The sequence below is a fragment of the Diadema setosum genome, chromosome 7 (assembly GCF_964275005.1).
Source record: "Diadema setosum chromosome 7, eeDiaSeto1, whole genome shotgun sequence".
In the NCBI taxonomy this organism is placed as follows: Eukaryota; Metazoa; Echinodermata; class Echinoidea; order Diadematoida; family Diadematidae; genus Diadema; species Diadema setosum.
The window spans coordinates 23,418,229-23,434,315 of record NC_092691.1 but is presented as its reverse complement, the minus strand read 5'-3'; the positions used below and the strand labels follow the sequence as shown (position 1 = coordinate 23,434,315).

Here is a 16,087-nt window from a genome sequence, read left to right as displayed (position 1 = left end):
TTCAGAGCTTATCTATGTCGTGTAGGGTAATTTGCCAATCAGTTGCAACAAAAACAACTAAACAAAGAAATCTCATGAATTTGAATGGTTATATCTGATTTTCCTATCAACCTACCACTTAATTCTCTGTCTCCCATTCAACAAATTTGAACAGTACATATGATTTTGCCAATAACACAAGGAATAACATGTATTTGATCTTTAACTCATAATGGATAATCCTTTAATTAGACATTAATAATCGCACCTTTTTCAAGGAACAGACTGCATTCCATTTCAAGTGTTGAGTACATAATAACACAAAGCTTTGTCACTGTCTTCACATTCACCATGTTTGAAATAATCTATGTGTTCACACATTTTTTTGCATGGAAGTAGTTTAATGACAACCAATCCACTGTGAAATTTCTGTTGTTACAGCATCAACTCTGCCAAATATTGTACCTTCAAATAATTGCTTTATCAAGTTGGATTCATTATCATTTGTAGGTGCTGATCAAACCATTTTGGAAAAATATGGTGGATTATGCAAAGTAAGTACAGAAAATGATAGTTCAAGTTAAATTTCATATAATGCAGATGTATGGCAGTGAATTTCTGGAAGCTTCATAGTATGACACTTATATCCACATACCGGTAGCTATGATCTCGGTGGTCAAGGCATGTTGTATATGAGCTTGCTCCTATGATAATAACACACACATACATTCATGATGCTGCATCAATAGTCTCACACAAATTCTTCTCCCTATTGCATAAAAATACAATATTTCACCACTAGTGGTCATGTCCGTACACTGGTCGTAAACTACATGCAAAGGAATTAGATCTTGCGCACCCATGTGCAACATGCAGAAGTCAAGTAGGATCACATTTTCAGTGTTTACTTGTGCACTTCCTGTAACGCAAAGCTACTATACCGCAGGTACACGCAGAGCACTTACAACTGTACATGTATGCACTATCTAATTTTTCCCTTTTTATTACGATTAAATCATTGTTACTTCACAAAAAAATACACTTTCAGAGCTTACTGTTAATTTTCTTCCTCCTATTACGAAACAAGTGCTGAAAAATCGACAAAGCTACAGTAGATAAGTGATAGAGGTGGTGCTCAAGACTTTTTTGTGTACATGTATGACCAAATAGAGCTGTGCACTGGCAGTGTTGTCAACACATTATTACTGAAATTAAATAGCGCCACCATCATTTGAGTTTTTCCATTTACAATGTATAGAAGCGACCGTGAGAATTGGATCAATACACTTCCAGTTTGCAGGAATGACAATGCTGCTAGATACCACTTAGTACAATGTACCAAAAAAATGGTGAATTTGATCAAAGTATCACTCTGTGTTTAAGCACAGAGATCACACAGGATTCTGCGAAGCACAAACTTACACAAAGCTAACAAAGGCAGATTTAATATCGAGTATAACTGAAACATAAAATCTGTCGTCATATTAGACCAAGATTCAGAATCCGTCTGAAACTTCACATTATAGAGTGTAGTATCTATATAAATTTAGCCGAGGCTTTTAAAGCGTGGGTTTGAGCTTGGATATAATAACATGACTACAACGGAAGTAATTAACTGTTTCTTAGCAAACATCTACAAGTTCAACAACTTGGGTTCCCTCTGAAAAGGCTACCATGGTAGGCTACGAGGATAAAGTGTCTCGCCTATAAGCACTACCCTACAGTTGCTATTATCCAGACTTGAACCAGGGACCTACAAATGGAGTGCCCTAGTGGCCTCATCAACTTTATTGCCATAATAGCGTCACCTGTCATGACAGATTACGTGTGAAGTGTAATGATTTCGACATACTATACTAGTTGTATGCATCTACTGGAGAAATAGGTAGCATGCCCTACAGACAAACTGCATAACAATGATGCAAAAGGATGCAGGATATACAGGGAAATATTTGCCAGCAAAATCCAATATGAGTTTTGTCTTGATAAATTGAGTGGACATCACATACTGTAAAACCAGAATGTTCATGGCATGAACCTTTTGCAAATTGGAGCAGACAGCCTTCTTTGCAGCATGAAACTTCTGCAAATTGGTGACTGGCATTCAACACATTGTGTAGACAAAAACTTTCATGTGCATTTTATTTTCACGCATCTTGGCTCCTTGCGAAATTAGCCAAAGTATCATGTACATAAAAATTGGTTTTCCAGTAATGTGTCTATCTTGCAATAGACCTGTAAATTTATCTAAACTTTGCACAAACTGCCATAAGAAAAGTGGCTCCTGGTGACCAGAAAGATTACCATACTGTCACAGCAAAACTTAAGACGGATATTAATGCACTAAGTGTGTAAAGATGGATGGAATAGTTGATTATCAGGTCCTCAAAATAAAAATATTAAATTTTGATACATTCGGAAACCAGTCTACGATAGCTACAATTGTAGCTAAGCCATCATCACTTTGGCAATTCAACGGCAGGTAACCAGCTCATATCAGCTGTAATGTGATAAGAATGTGGTAGATGGATTATATACACGTAAACCCTCTCATCAGATTGCATGTTAACTATAAACATACCAGTAGGGAATTTTGTGTTAATCTACTCCTAATTCAAAACAAAATGACTTGAAAACTACATGTCTGCCTATTAAGATAAAGTGCTCAATGCAAATTATGAGCATCTTAACCTGTTGAGGATGGGCTGATTTTGCTACAACAGGCATTTCCCATAGACACTTGCTCGAGTATACTCGAGACTCGTCCTCAACGCTTAAGATCACAGTAAACATACGTCTTTTTTTATCAATGTATAAATTTGTACGGCTTTTATCTATCAAATACTTTATTTCATTATCTGTTACAATTATACAATTGAAGAATGTCAAATTTGGTGACTGGTCATCACAGAATCGCACCTAAATCTGAACTTTTATTAATTTTCAGGACTTATGTAACGTTAAGGGTGAACATTTGACAGTTTTCCAAGAACACAGAGATGGGTTTATTCTTTTTTTCTTTTCTGCTGCTAATGTAATAATTTCTGTGAACTGTCTTCATGTTACATCTACTGAATGACAAAGAATCCAACTATTGATGCTATTACTACAGTTGTATCATCAGTGTGCATTTTGAGACAAAAAAGTAAAGATAATGTACAAACAACAATGAGGCATACCGTACAATGTATCCCACAAAAAGCATACTTTTTTTTCTATGTATTGTAGACATGCAGTACAGCTGTAGTACACACACACACACACACACACACACACACACACACATATCAACATCATCATCATCATCATCATCATCATCACCATCATCATCATCCCTGGGATAACAAAACCTTGTACAGCTGTATCTCAAAATCATGAATTTTTGGGAGATATTTCTTAATGAAGAAACATTGTTTTAGATTACATCAATAACTGTTCTCTTTAAAACTGAAAATATTGGTATTATTTTTGATAAATTCCAAATTGAGTTAGTTAATACATGCAAATTGAGGTCTTGTCACCCCCGGGACGATATGGAAATGCACAACAGTCTCACTTTTGGTTCATGAAAGAGAAGGGTAACTTGATACCAATGGTCCGGAGACCCTATTCCTACACCATACAGTTTGCACCAAAGACATAAAGTTCCTGGGGCCTATTTCACAAAGAATCTAAGTCGATCTTAAAATGTAAGATTGACTAAAATTATGGTATGCCACTGGTTTCCCTGTTTAATTTTATTAGCCTTTCACCATCCATTTCAAATTGTCATTAATATTTACAGAATAATTCCTTTGTTATCTTGAAATATCAAGGGCTACCTTTAAAAAGTCTCAAAAATCTTAATCTTCATTATAATAGAAAGTTGAGAAACACTGAAGTCACACACAGCATTCCCTAATTTTTAGTCCATCTTAAATTCTATGATCGACTTAGATTCTTTGTAAAACGGGCCCAACAACACAAAATGCAATTCACCTGTTTGTATGAAATGAGATGACAATATAAAAGTATATGCATAGTACAAACCATCAGTACTTTCCATGAGATAGAAACTAGCATGAATGAAATATATGACCTATATTCATAAACTCAGTAATCAATACACCATCTGTAATTTTATGTGCCTATGAAATAAAAGGGCATTTAATTTCGTGGCATGGAAACACAAGTTTACGTTCTCACACACAAATCACAACACACTCTTTACCATGATACCCACTGCAGTATGGGTTTTGTTTTTTTATTTTTTGTTTTTTAGTAAATATAATGTTAAAAAGGCCCTTAAGAGAAGATGCTATTTTTGGTCAACTGTGGAATTTTCATGCTAATACTTGTAGCCTGTGAATAGTCTTGACCTTAAAATATATAGCAGTATACAACAGGTTCAACAGACTTATCCGCATACTCCAAACGTATCAAATACTCCTTTCAACATTATTCAATCAATCATATTTTGTCTCCTTTGTCATTACAATGTTAGTATAAATACAAATATGATAGGTAATTCAACTTTCCTGTTCTGTATCAATGCACTTGGAAATGCCTGTATCAAACACTATACACAGGCTATCTATCATTTTCACTATGGGCAAAATAGTCAATAGAACTTCATAGGTGGGTCTACATTCTAATTTGTTTGTGCAGTAAAATGCATATAAACTACACGATTGCACAGGACCATTATGTAGTCGCTGGTAGTGGTACACATCTATTCTTACAGAGGTCTGCATTCATGTTTACAGTGGTAACCAGGTTGATATTTATGCATATGTACAGTATTCATCGCATAATCGGGACAGGTTGGGAGTAGCAAACATGGCCCCTTTAAGCGGGGTGCCCGATTTCGCGATGAGCACTCACTATACACTAACGGCATATGACATGTACATGTAGTGCACACATACACACACACACACACACACACACACACATGCATAGTGAAGTACTGTACATGTACATGAATACACAGCCGCGCTACCCCTCGGCGCGACCCTCTAGCTCTCCCTGCATTCTCGCAATGATGTAGAGTAATCGCAACCGGGTTCTTCTTCTGTCACCTCTCTTCGAACACAAAATACAACTGTATGTGGATTAAAAGCTAGCACTTTCTTAAACATTCGTAGAATTCTTGGACACGTAGGGCGTTCCGTATAAATACATATCCACAACCATGGGAAATGATTGCCCAGAACTGATGTGGGAACGTCAATGAAAAGTCCTTCAATCATTCAGTCATCACGGCTTGATTGTTTACTTGCCGCGATCACTGCACTGTACATGTGTTGTCAATATGTAGCGATCTAGCTCGCCATATATACACATGTACAGAAAAGCGAAGGCGGGCAGCGAGCTGAAATGTACATGTACTGGATGGACGGAGGTCAAAACACACCAGTCCGAAGCTTGCTTTGTAAGTTCGATGTAAACGACAACTGTTAGGGAATCTTTGAAATATTGTTGTGGCATTTTGGTAGATTTTTTTGTGTAAAATGTCAACAAAATCAAAGATCGCTTGAAGAAAAATTGTCCCGTTTATCAGAGGTCCCCGCCCGATTATCCAGTGAAAATAACGTGCATTGGAAATGTTTCTGGGAAGCGTATGTCATTTAAGCGAGGTTCCCGATTATCAGATGCCCGATTATGCGATGAATACTGTACTACTAACCGCAGCAGCGACCCCATACGGACAAATACGTACGCTGTTACTGTGTTACAGCGCCCCGCGACGGGGTTAATGTACTACAGGCTACAGACAAGCTGTACAGGTTCTACATTGAACAATACTATAATAGGCCAGGGTCAGGAATGGAGAAAGTGAAAACCTCAAGTTGTTTGTAACATGGATGAACAGTAACAACATTGAACTTTTTTAGTACAAGTAGACCCCCCATATGGATGATTACACTGTACATAGAACCTACACCTTCAAACAAGGCATCATCTGGGTTGACATGGAACCTTGCTTTGATATAAAACAACACAGAGACGAAAACCGCCAAAACAGAGGCCGGTCTTCCTGCATAACTACAGTCACGAGCCAACAATCAATAATAACACCGAAGGTCAAGACACCGCAAAATCCAGGGCCTTCACACACACTATCCCCGAAACCGCAAGCAGCTGGACAACAGCACTCATTGAACGAGGACATCCCCGTCAGTGCAGGCCGCGCTGTACCGTACCACACGGCAGCAGCTGTATTATTCATCAAGCGGCGAAGCTTCAGCGAAAGTGGTTAACGACGTACCAAATGTTATCAAGCTTTCCCCAGGTGCTTAAAAATACAGTTAAATCATCAATGTACATAATAACGTATTACTTACTTTACGGGGAACCCTGCGATAGTGAAATGATAAGGGCAGAACCGTGTCGCAAAAACTCAGCAAAGGTCGTTTTCGGACTTCATTCATATCCCTGTGTAGCGGGAAAATGTAAACAATACACTGGAGAAATTAACAATTCCGTTCACTGTCACAAGCTGGCGTCCTTCTTGTTTCTCCACAAAAGTTTATGTCCTTGAGTCAGGTGATGAAAGGAAAGAAAGTAATCTAGAAAACGCTGAATTGACCTGTTGGTTGGTCATTCTTTCCACTCTGCTACTTGTCAGAAAATACATTTCCATTTCTTTTCTTTTCTTTTCTTTTTTTAACAGAAACCTCTGTTTTCATTCATTTGATGGAGCGCACCTTGTATTGTCCTACAAGATCCTGAAATCTTCATGAACTCTGCGCCTGACCTACAAGGTTTTCAATGGCAGTAGATTAAGGTGAACTGGGCCCTGTTTTATGAAGAGTTATAATTGATTATATAGTTGATTTCTATCATAAGTCTATGGCAGCCTGTGTGGTAAGAGAATTTACAATCGGTTTTATCTTTCGATGAAATGGGGCCCTGATCTAATGATTGACTGACTTTTAAAGACATCTTACAAATAAGACTCTTATCAATTGCCTCTGCCATGTGTACCAACTGTTAGATATTATACAAATCAATTGATTTACTTTTTTGTTACTTAAAGGGAAAGCTTGTTACAGTGATAGGAAAACCAAAGGTGCAGTCAAGGTTTTGAGCACAGACCTCATGTAGGTCCTTGGCTATTAGTAATAGGTAGTAATATGTATCCCACACATACAGATGGGCCTATAGAACATTTTAGTATAGGCCTATAATCTATATAATCCAACATGATCGGGACATAAACAATGCAAGATAAAGTGGTTTAGCTTAATGCAAATGAAAACTGAAATAATTGTTATGCACAAATAATTTCATGCACATCTAAATTCACTACTGGTACCTCACATTTCCTTTAAATGATTTTTGTTGTATGCTTAAAACTGTACTGGTATTTCATTAGGCTAACTATACTCCGAGATAAATTTTATATGAAAAGTAAAATACACACACACACACACACACACACACACACACACACACACAAATGTCAAGTTTAGGTACTTACAATGAGACAAAAAGAGAGTATCATAATTCTGAAGTTTAGCATTTTGTCACAAGAATTGATATTGATCAAAATTAACCATTTATGCAAAAGAGGAAGGACATTGGTGCTATCCCCTCTCTCCACTTTCCTCTTGGTTTGTATGAAAAGCATTATTTGGTTAACAATTCAAAAACTACAAGACTTAAATAAAACTGTGTACAAAGACTCTAAGCAAAAAAAAAAAAAAAAATATATATATATATATATATATATGTCTTCATCATGATCATGTGATATAATTGAACCGGCAGTACTTAGTAACAGGCAAAGGGTAAGTGATATGTTTTGATATATTTACATAAGGTGGGTACAATGATACTAGTATAGTGTACATGTATGTCCTGTCTTTCTTTGTATGAAGATGAGAGGAATAATTAACGGCTACTTTATAACCCTTTTAAAGGGGTTATATATAGTGTTGGTCAGTAATGAGACCAAACTTCAGGTTTCTAACATTTTTGGTGAGAAATATTCTTTTTTTTATCAGAAAACTCTTATAAAATATGAAAGAGCATGTGAAGGGTTTGTTTGCAAAAACCGATAAGTCCATTTTTGAAGATTTTGAAATACGATATATGTCATAAAGTACAAAATAATACCTTTTAAATGATATATTGGTCACTACATATAAAGGTATATTTTTGAAGTTATGGTCAAAAGAAGCAAAAATTTTCTTATTATTCTCGTTATTTTTCTTGACCTTTAATCGCAAATATCTCCATTTGGCAAATATGGACTTATCGGTTTTTGCAAACAAACTCTTCATGTGATTCCAAAAGATATTCAACATGTATTTGATGAAAATTGGTTTTGAAATGGCTGAAATATCCAAAACAGAGCAATCACAATAAAAGGTGGGATCCACATTTTATTACAATCGCTTTGTTTTACTTTGTTTTGGAAGTGGAATAGTGGACTTGGCCTCTCAGAGAATAAGATGATGGTCAATGCCTGTCAGTCCATTCATTTAATGAAGTAGACTTGATGAGCATTGGTCAAGTAATCTGAAATAAACAAAGGTTGAGATTTTTGCTTATAATTGTGCTGTTTTTCCGTTTGGTATGCTTACAAATTTTAAACTCCCTTTACCGGACAAGCCCCCAGATACTGATGAACTGGAAGTTAACATCTCAGACCGATGAACAAGCATCCATGTTACATCATCACTGGATAAAAATATCATAGATTGGCAAGAAAAGCCCATCCCTCTCTTGCAAAGTCACATTATTGCTTGTTACATCTCCTGACCACCGCCTCATTTAATTTGTAAACTATTTGATGTGACTGATGTCTTCTACCTGGAGGTAATTAGAAACTTTAAAATGTTTTTATTGGGTATTGCACTAATGAAAATGAACTCACATAGTTTTGACTTCACTTCCATGCCAATTTTCTCAAAAATGTTTTTAATCCGTGGCTATACAAGTGTATCTCTGACCATCCTTGTGTTGGACTTGGGAAGTACAGTGGCAAGGTTATATCATTACAGAAAGAAAAGGACTATATCAGATTTTAAACACTTGAATGAGGAAATCAAACAATGAAATACTTGGCTTTTTGTTGACATTACAGGTGTCATATCACTATGTATATATATATATATATATATATATATATATATATATATATATATATATATATATTGACATCAAATCTTGCACATTAATAGACGTGGCTGGTGTTGGGTAGCACCCCTTTAATCATCGAGCTTTCGGGCGAAAAGCCCTTCTTCAGGATTGTGTTGGTGCTGAGTGTGGTCTTGTAGTGTTGTCTGTGTGAAGATTGTATATATATATATATATATATATATATATATATATATATTGATTAGGTAGTCCATGTGTTGGCAAGATAAAAAGATAAGTAACAAAACTGGAACAAAGTTCATGCTGTATTCACCAACGGTTTATTTCTGCACACAAATTTTCAAGCATCTCGCCGCCCTTTCTCAAGTGTTGAGAAATAGTCAACACTTGAGAAAGGGTGGCGAGACGCTCTAAAATTTGTGTGCAGAAATAAACCGTTGGTGAATACAGCATGAACTTTGTTCCAGTTTTGTTTGTATATATGTATGTATGGACTCCCATTATAACAAAGTCCTTGGGACCGGCAGTTTTCTTTATTGAAATTTCGCTATAACTGAACAAATAAACAATAAAAATACATAGACTAGATAATGTTGCGGCCTGAATTTCTACTTCATTGTAACCAGAATTTTGTTATAACCGTGTTCATTATAACGGGAGTATACTATGTGATAAAAACCTAAAATGGCATCAGACTAAAAATGCTTTATCCTGGCGAGGAAACGCATGATATAGAAAACAAGACACCAAACAGATTAGTCATCACATTCTTCATCAGTGACCAGGATGCGATGTGATGTTAGATTAAAATTCGTTTCTGAAGCAGACATACACACAAGGGTATACGTCTGCTCCTGGTCGGACGGATTTCCAAACTAACCTGCTTGTGATGGAATGCGTCTAGTCTGGTAGTTGCTGCCACAGTGCATGGTAACCGCACAGTGCCTGTGCGCGTTAGGCGTAGCAACGACGCATTCATGGACTGGTTCCCTCCATGAAGAGCCAAAGATGAAAGGATGAATTTAGTGCTAAAAAAAAATGACAAAAATGAATCCCTGATAGTTTTCAATGGACTTACATTGCCAACGTCATGCTCCGACTTACTATCACGAGGATAAACGGTTCAGAGACCCACCTCATCTTGTCTTTCACTGACGCAACCTCACACCTCCGGCCCCCATAGAGACATCCCAGCCACTCAGTAGTTGTGCCTTGTCCGTGATGGAATACTCAGACTTTCCTGATAATCAACGGTCTTTCCCGTAGTCAATCAGACTTATAACGGGAGTATACTATACTATATATATATATATATATATATATATATATATATATATATATATATAAGAAGAGTTTGTTTGCAAAAACCGATAAGTCCATATTTGCCAAATGGAGATATTTGCGATGAAAGGTCAAGAAAAATAAAGAGAATAATAAGAAAATTTTTGCTTCTTTTGACCATAACTTCAAAAATATACCTTTATATGTAGTGACCAATATATCATTTAAAAGGTATTATTTTGTACTTTATGACAGAGATCGTACTTCAAAATCTTCAGAAATGGACTTATCGGTTTTTGCAAACAAACCCTTCATATATATATATATATATATATATATATATATATATATATCACTTATGTACATACATAAATATTTATATTTGTGTGTGTGTGTGTGCATGAGTGTGTGTGTTTCTGTGAGAGTGTGCATTTTGACTCTGGTTGTGCTCAATCTTCACACATGAAACAGTGGAGGTCCATAAACAGGTGCCACTACCATGAAGCCAGCAGACATGCACAAAATATGAAGCACCCCCTCTCATGGCAGAGTCTATTGGCCGCCACTCTGGCAGAGTGCTCTACAGGCCTCGCGCTCCTTTTTTCGGGCTCCCATAGAAACCTGTGTTAAATGCAGCATATTCCATAAATCATAAAAAATCAATGGAATCATAGAATTTTTTTAAATTGAAGCAGATGAAGGGAAATTTTCTCTGCTTTCAAGCAAACAATATATTTTGGGATGTTTTCCAGCTCTAAAAAAAGTTACGAGCCTCCATACGAGATTAGTCATCCAGTCACTCTCGAAAACAATAAAAATAGCAAATTACCTCATATATCAATAAAAATTCATTAAAAATACAAAAACCCTGATTAATTCAACTTCTTCATAGCCTGCAGAAGCTCCTGTCCTCAAGCAATGTCAAACACTACCAAAGGTGGCAATTTTCCACTTGACTGATTTTTAAGGACTTTTTTGGTAAAAAATAACATTACCTCATCTTTGTACTGCCTTCCCTGTAGGCAATGCGCAAGTTGAATTAGGAGCATGAGGCCTACAGGTCTGTCACTCCCATAATACTTGTACAATTTACAAGATGAACAATGATTTAGAATAAAAATAAACAAATAAGCAATCACAGCATACATGTGTTAAATGTCCGAGATCAGAGTAAACCAAGTTGTTTATTAAGATCAACCCTATCAATGTAGGATGAAGTGATCCTTTTAAGGCAATTATTGCACCTCTCTTGAACATTTTGAGTAAGAGAGCATGACTTTGTACCACACACACACACTATATATATATATATATATATATATATATATATATATATATATATATATATATATATATATATATATATACACACACACACATATATATGGGCCGTGACGCAAGAAAAGGGCCCTTAGAGCCGCTGTGCGCAAACGCCACAAAACAGCGCGGAAGTTTGACAAAGCAATACGTGCAAAAAGAGATCAACAAGCTAACCGTGCGCACATGCATAGACGCATCAAAAAGTGACAGGATTTAGACAAAACATGTATTTTCAATGTCGTAATTGGGGCATTTAGGACTGGAATTTTAGAAAAAGGTCTGCATATCTAAATTCCTCAGAGTGAGTTCTTCAATGTGGAGGTGAAAAATCATTTTCCGTATTCAATACCCTAAGGGCCCTTTTCTCGCGTCACGGCCCATATGTATATATATATACATATATATATATATATATGTGTGTGTGTGTGTGTGTGTGTGTGTGTGTGTGTATATATATATTTTTTTTTTATTTTTTTTTTAAATACTCAATCTATAGGACTATGTATACATGGATATAATTAAGCAACAATCTCTAAAACATAGATAACTTTAGAGGACAATAGCTGGCCACCTACCTAGCTAGATAAATATATGATTGAAAAAATGTCACATATTTTCAATTAAATGATTTATTTCTATAAGCATTCCTGCATACCAACTGCACTGAACATGAAAGGACAATGTCATCTACATACAAGAAAATATCACACATAACACCCATCACACTCTCTCATTTAAATTTAAATCCAGTTTGGATGCTATCACTTTTTGTTAAAGGCATAATTTACCATTTGCAGATGAAACAAAAACCCAGCATTAGTGCTTTAAAATAGTTTTAAAATGTGAGTTAGGGATAGAAACGACCACTGTCAAAATTTGAATCCGTATAATCGATGTTAAGTGTTGTTTAATACACAAAATGTGAACAATAGTTATAATAAAGATGTTTCCAGACTAAACCGTATACAGTTACGGTTTATGAAGAACTAGAAATGTCGCTACGGCGACTGATGCCTCCGCCATAATGCATGATTCTCCCAATAGGTGTATAGTACAATGTCTTGACAATGTGTGATGACAGTTTCACATAACTGGCAAAATATCGAAATAACAGGTTTGTCAGAAATATCTTGAATGTTCACTTTCCACGAACTCAGTGGGTTTGCTATAATTGTCTATTAAAGAGTGCAGGTACACATATTTGGGGAATTGAAAATTTTTACTTGACTTCTGACCGACCTTATTATAAGTTTATGCATTGAGTATAATTTTCAAGGTATGAAGAAAGAGTGTAATTACAGTACAAATGTTTTTTTTTTCATTTAAACCTGACCTTTGACCCTTAACCTTTGACCTTTGACCTTCTGGCTGGAAATTTCCAAGAGAATCTCCATCAAGTAATACATGTACATATATTAAACACTTTTAAAACTAATAATGCAATCATTGCATATACTAGTATACATGTATGAGGGAAATACAGTAGTAACATTTTGAGGAGTTGACCTTGACCTTTGAACCCCTGACTATTGACCCATGACCCCTAAATTCCCTAGATAATCCCTGCCAGTCAGTACATGCATATGTACCATGTTCCATGAAGATACATTGAACCATTTGCAAGAAAAGTGATATTGCAACATTTTCACCTAACCTTTGACCTTTTGACCTTTGACCTTATGACATGAAACTCTCTCTGGAGAATCCTTATGCAGTAGTACATGTCTACACTAAGTTTCAAGAAAATAACTGCGGGCATTGCATAGATATGGGGGAAATAGCAACATTTTTAGCATTTGACCTTGACCTTTTGACCTTTGACCTCTTGTCAATGTCACTAGAATCTACTCAACTAATTGTCCCATCATACATCATCCTTGGACCAAGTTTGGTGAAAGCTGCTTCATCCAGTTTTGAGTTATCACATAAACAGATAAATTTTAGGATTTGACCTTGATCTTTGACCTTTGACCTCTGTCCGATTTCACTGAAAAACTAATCAAGTAATTGTCCCATCATACATCATCCTCCAACAAAGTTTGGTGAAATTTGCTCCATACAGTCTTGAGTTATCGCGTAAACGGATACAATTTCATGATTTGACCTTGACCTTTGACCTTTGACCTTTAGCCGATTTCACCCAAAATCTTATCAAATCGTTGCCCCATCATACTTCATACTTGGACCAAGTTTGGTAAAATTCCAGTAAATATTACTCAAGTTATCGCGTAAACGAAAGCGGACGGACGTACGGACGTACGTACGGACGGACGGACAACCCGAAAACATAATGCCTCCGGCACCACTTCGTGGCGGAGGCATAAAAACCCTGATATCTCCTTATATTTTAGGTTTCATTGCAAATATTTCATATGGTAGGATGTTTTATGATACAGCAGACCTACACATATGCATCAAATGTGATATCTTGAACATTTTTTAAATCACTGCTCCCAAAGGTAAACTGGACCTTTAAGGGATCGTATAGTTTTCGTTGAGACCTAGCCTCAGGCTTCTAACATTTTTTTTTTTTGTTTTTTGTGACATAATGTGAAACCTCTTATGAAATGTGAAAGAGCATGTAATTCCAAAAGGAATTCAACGTTTATTTGATGAAAATTGGTTTTGAAATGGCCGAGATATCTAAAACAGAGTGATCCTAATAAAAGGTGGGACCCACCTTTTATTGTTTTACTTTGTTTTTGGATGTCTCAGTCATACCAAAATCTGATATACATCAAATAAACTTTGAATTCCATTTAGAATGGTATGCTCAGTACTATTTCATAAGTGGTTTCTTGGTATCTTGCAAAAAGTTGAAAGCCCAACTCTCATCTCCACCAATACTATACTATCCCTTTAAACTCACATTGAATCACTGCGCAATGCACTCCTTTCATGCTTGTCCTACATGATGTGTTAATTACATTCAATTCAAAAAGGGACAACACAACAATTTTAGCTACATTCTCTCTGTAAGTTTCTCAATAACTATTTTATTTCACAGAATATTGAAATAGATACGATGTATGCATTCACACAAAAAGTTACTGATAGAAAATAAAGTATTTGGTCATTTGACATCATTCTAACATGCATAAGACAACTTCTACATCATATAACTTTTCTATAAAAAATACAGATTAAAATTGCATAAAATCTATTTTTACAAAAGAAGGACATGAAAGTTATTGTAAAATTCTTGCATACAACAACAAAATTCAAGGTAGAATCTTGAAATATTTTGCACAGCAAATTTCTAAAGCAGCTCCTATTGCCTCAAACAATCTAGTGCATCTGAAATAACTTGCTTGTTGGTCATTCAATCTCTTTGGTGAAATTACTGAAAAAAACAACATTCTAAATATGTGTATATTGCCCATCATCAAATTTGATTCAAACTTGATTCAACATTCTGAATTTCAGTGAAAGTGGTCATTCTCAGGCATCAGAAACATAGGCAGAGTTATGAACATTTAATACAAGATAGTCTAAACTGAATATGCTGACATGCAAGTCAAGTCTTGCTTCACTAATGAAACCTCTGTCAGAAATCTTCTGTAACTGTGCACATACATTAACATATTATCATGTGTGATTTGATTTCAATGAGTTAGTCTTCAGTTATCGTGAGGTTTACAATCATCTTTCACTGTATTTTACAGTGACTAACCACGCACAAGAGTTACTGCTGAAATGAACTAGCAGTAAAGGATAACATCATCATTAAAGAAAGCTATACAATTTTACATCTCAAGGCAATCAAGTGTCCGATAATTTCTGACGCCAGATAATTCTGACCCCACCCCCCCCCCTTCGATTCCATCAATCCAACACTTACACAACATTATAACAGAATGCAAAAAAAAAAAAGAAGAAAATAATGTTTTTTTATTTTTTATTTTGCTAGTTCCCAATCCAGTATATTCTTCCCAGATTATCCAATAATCTTACATTTTCTCGAGAAGTTGAATCCCATAGACATATTTGATCAGCAAATCAAAACTTGATATATTTTATATGCCATGTTAATGAGCTATTCATATTGTGTCTCTTGCACATTTGTGTTTGCATCTATATCTCATAGTTTATTATTATATTTCATATCCCGGTTGTGTTTCTTATATATCGTTTGTCTTCACATTACAATTTCACTGCCCTTGCTTTGCATTTTTACATCTCTTGTTACTCTGTTTTCTAATCTTTGGCTTCATACTTTATCTCTGAACTTTGATGTGTGTAGAAATACTTTCTATTTGTGCAATGTGTTCGTTAACAGGGCCATTGGGAAAGCAGACCCAATGGCTCTGAATGTGACTTTACCCTGTTTGTTTCTAAACAAAACTTAATAAACTAAAGAACGGTTTACTGTGCAAAAGAAAAGTCACGGCTGATACCCATTCCCTAACAAAACTGA

The 16,087-nt window shown here is 35.7% G+C and overlaps 1 protein-coding gene across 1 annotated transcript in view; it reads right to left on the bottom strand.

The window, feature by feature from the left end:
* Positions 1 to 6,393, bottom strand: part of LOC140231122 (uncharacterized) — a 91,352-nt gene extending 84,959 nt beyond the window's left edge. The window contains exon 1 of the mRNA XM_072311274.1: positions 6,306 to 6,393. The gene's annotated coding sequence lies outside the window, so the exon portion shown is untranslated. The remainder of the gene's footprint in view (positions 1 to 6,305) is intronic.
* Between the last annotated feature and the right edge of the window lie 9,694 nt (positions 6,394 to 16,087).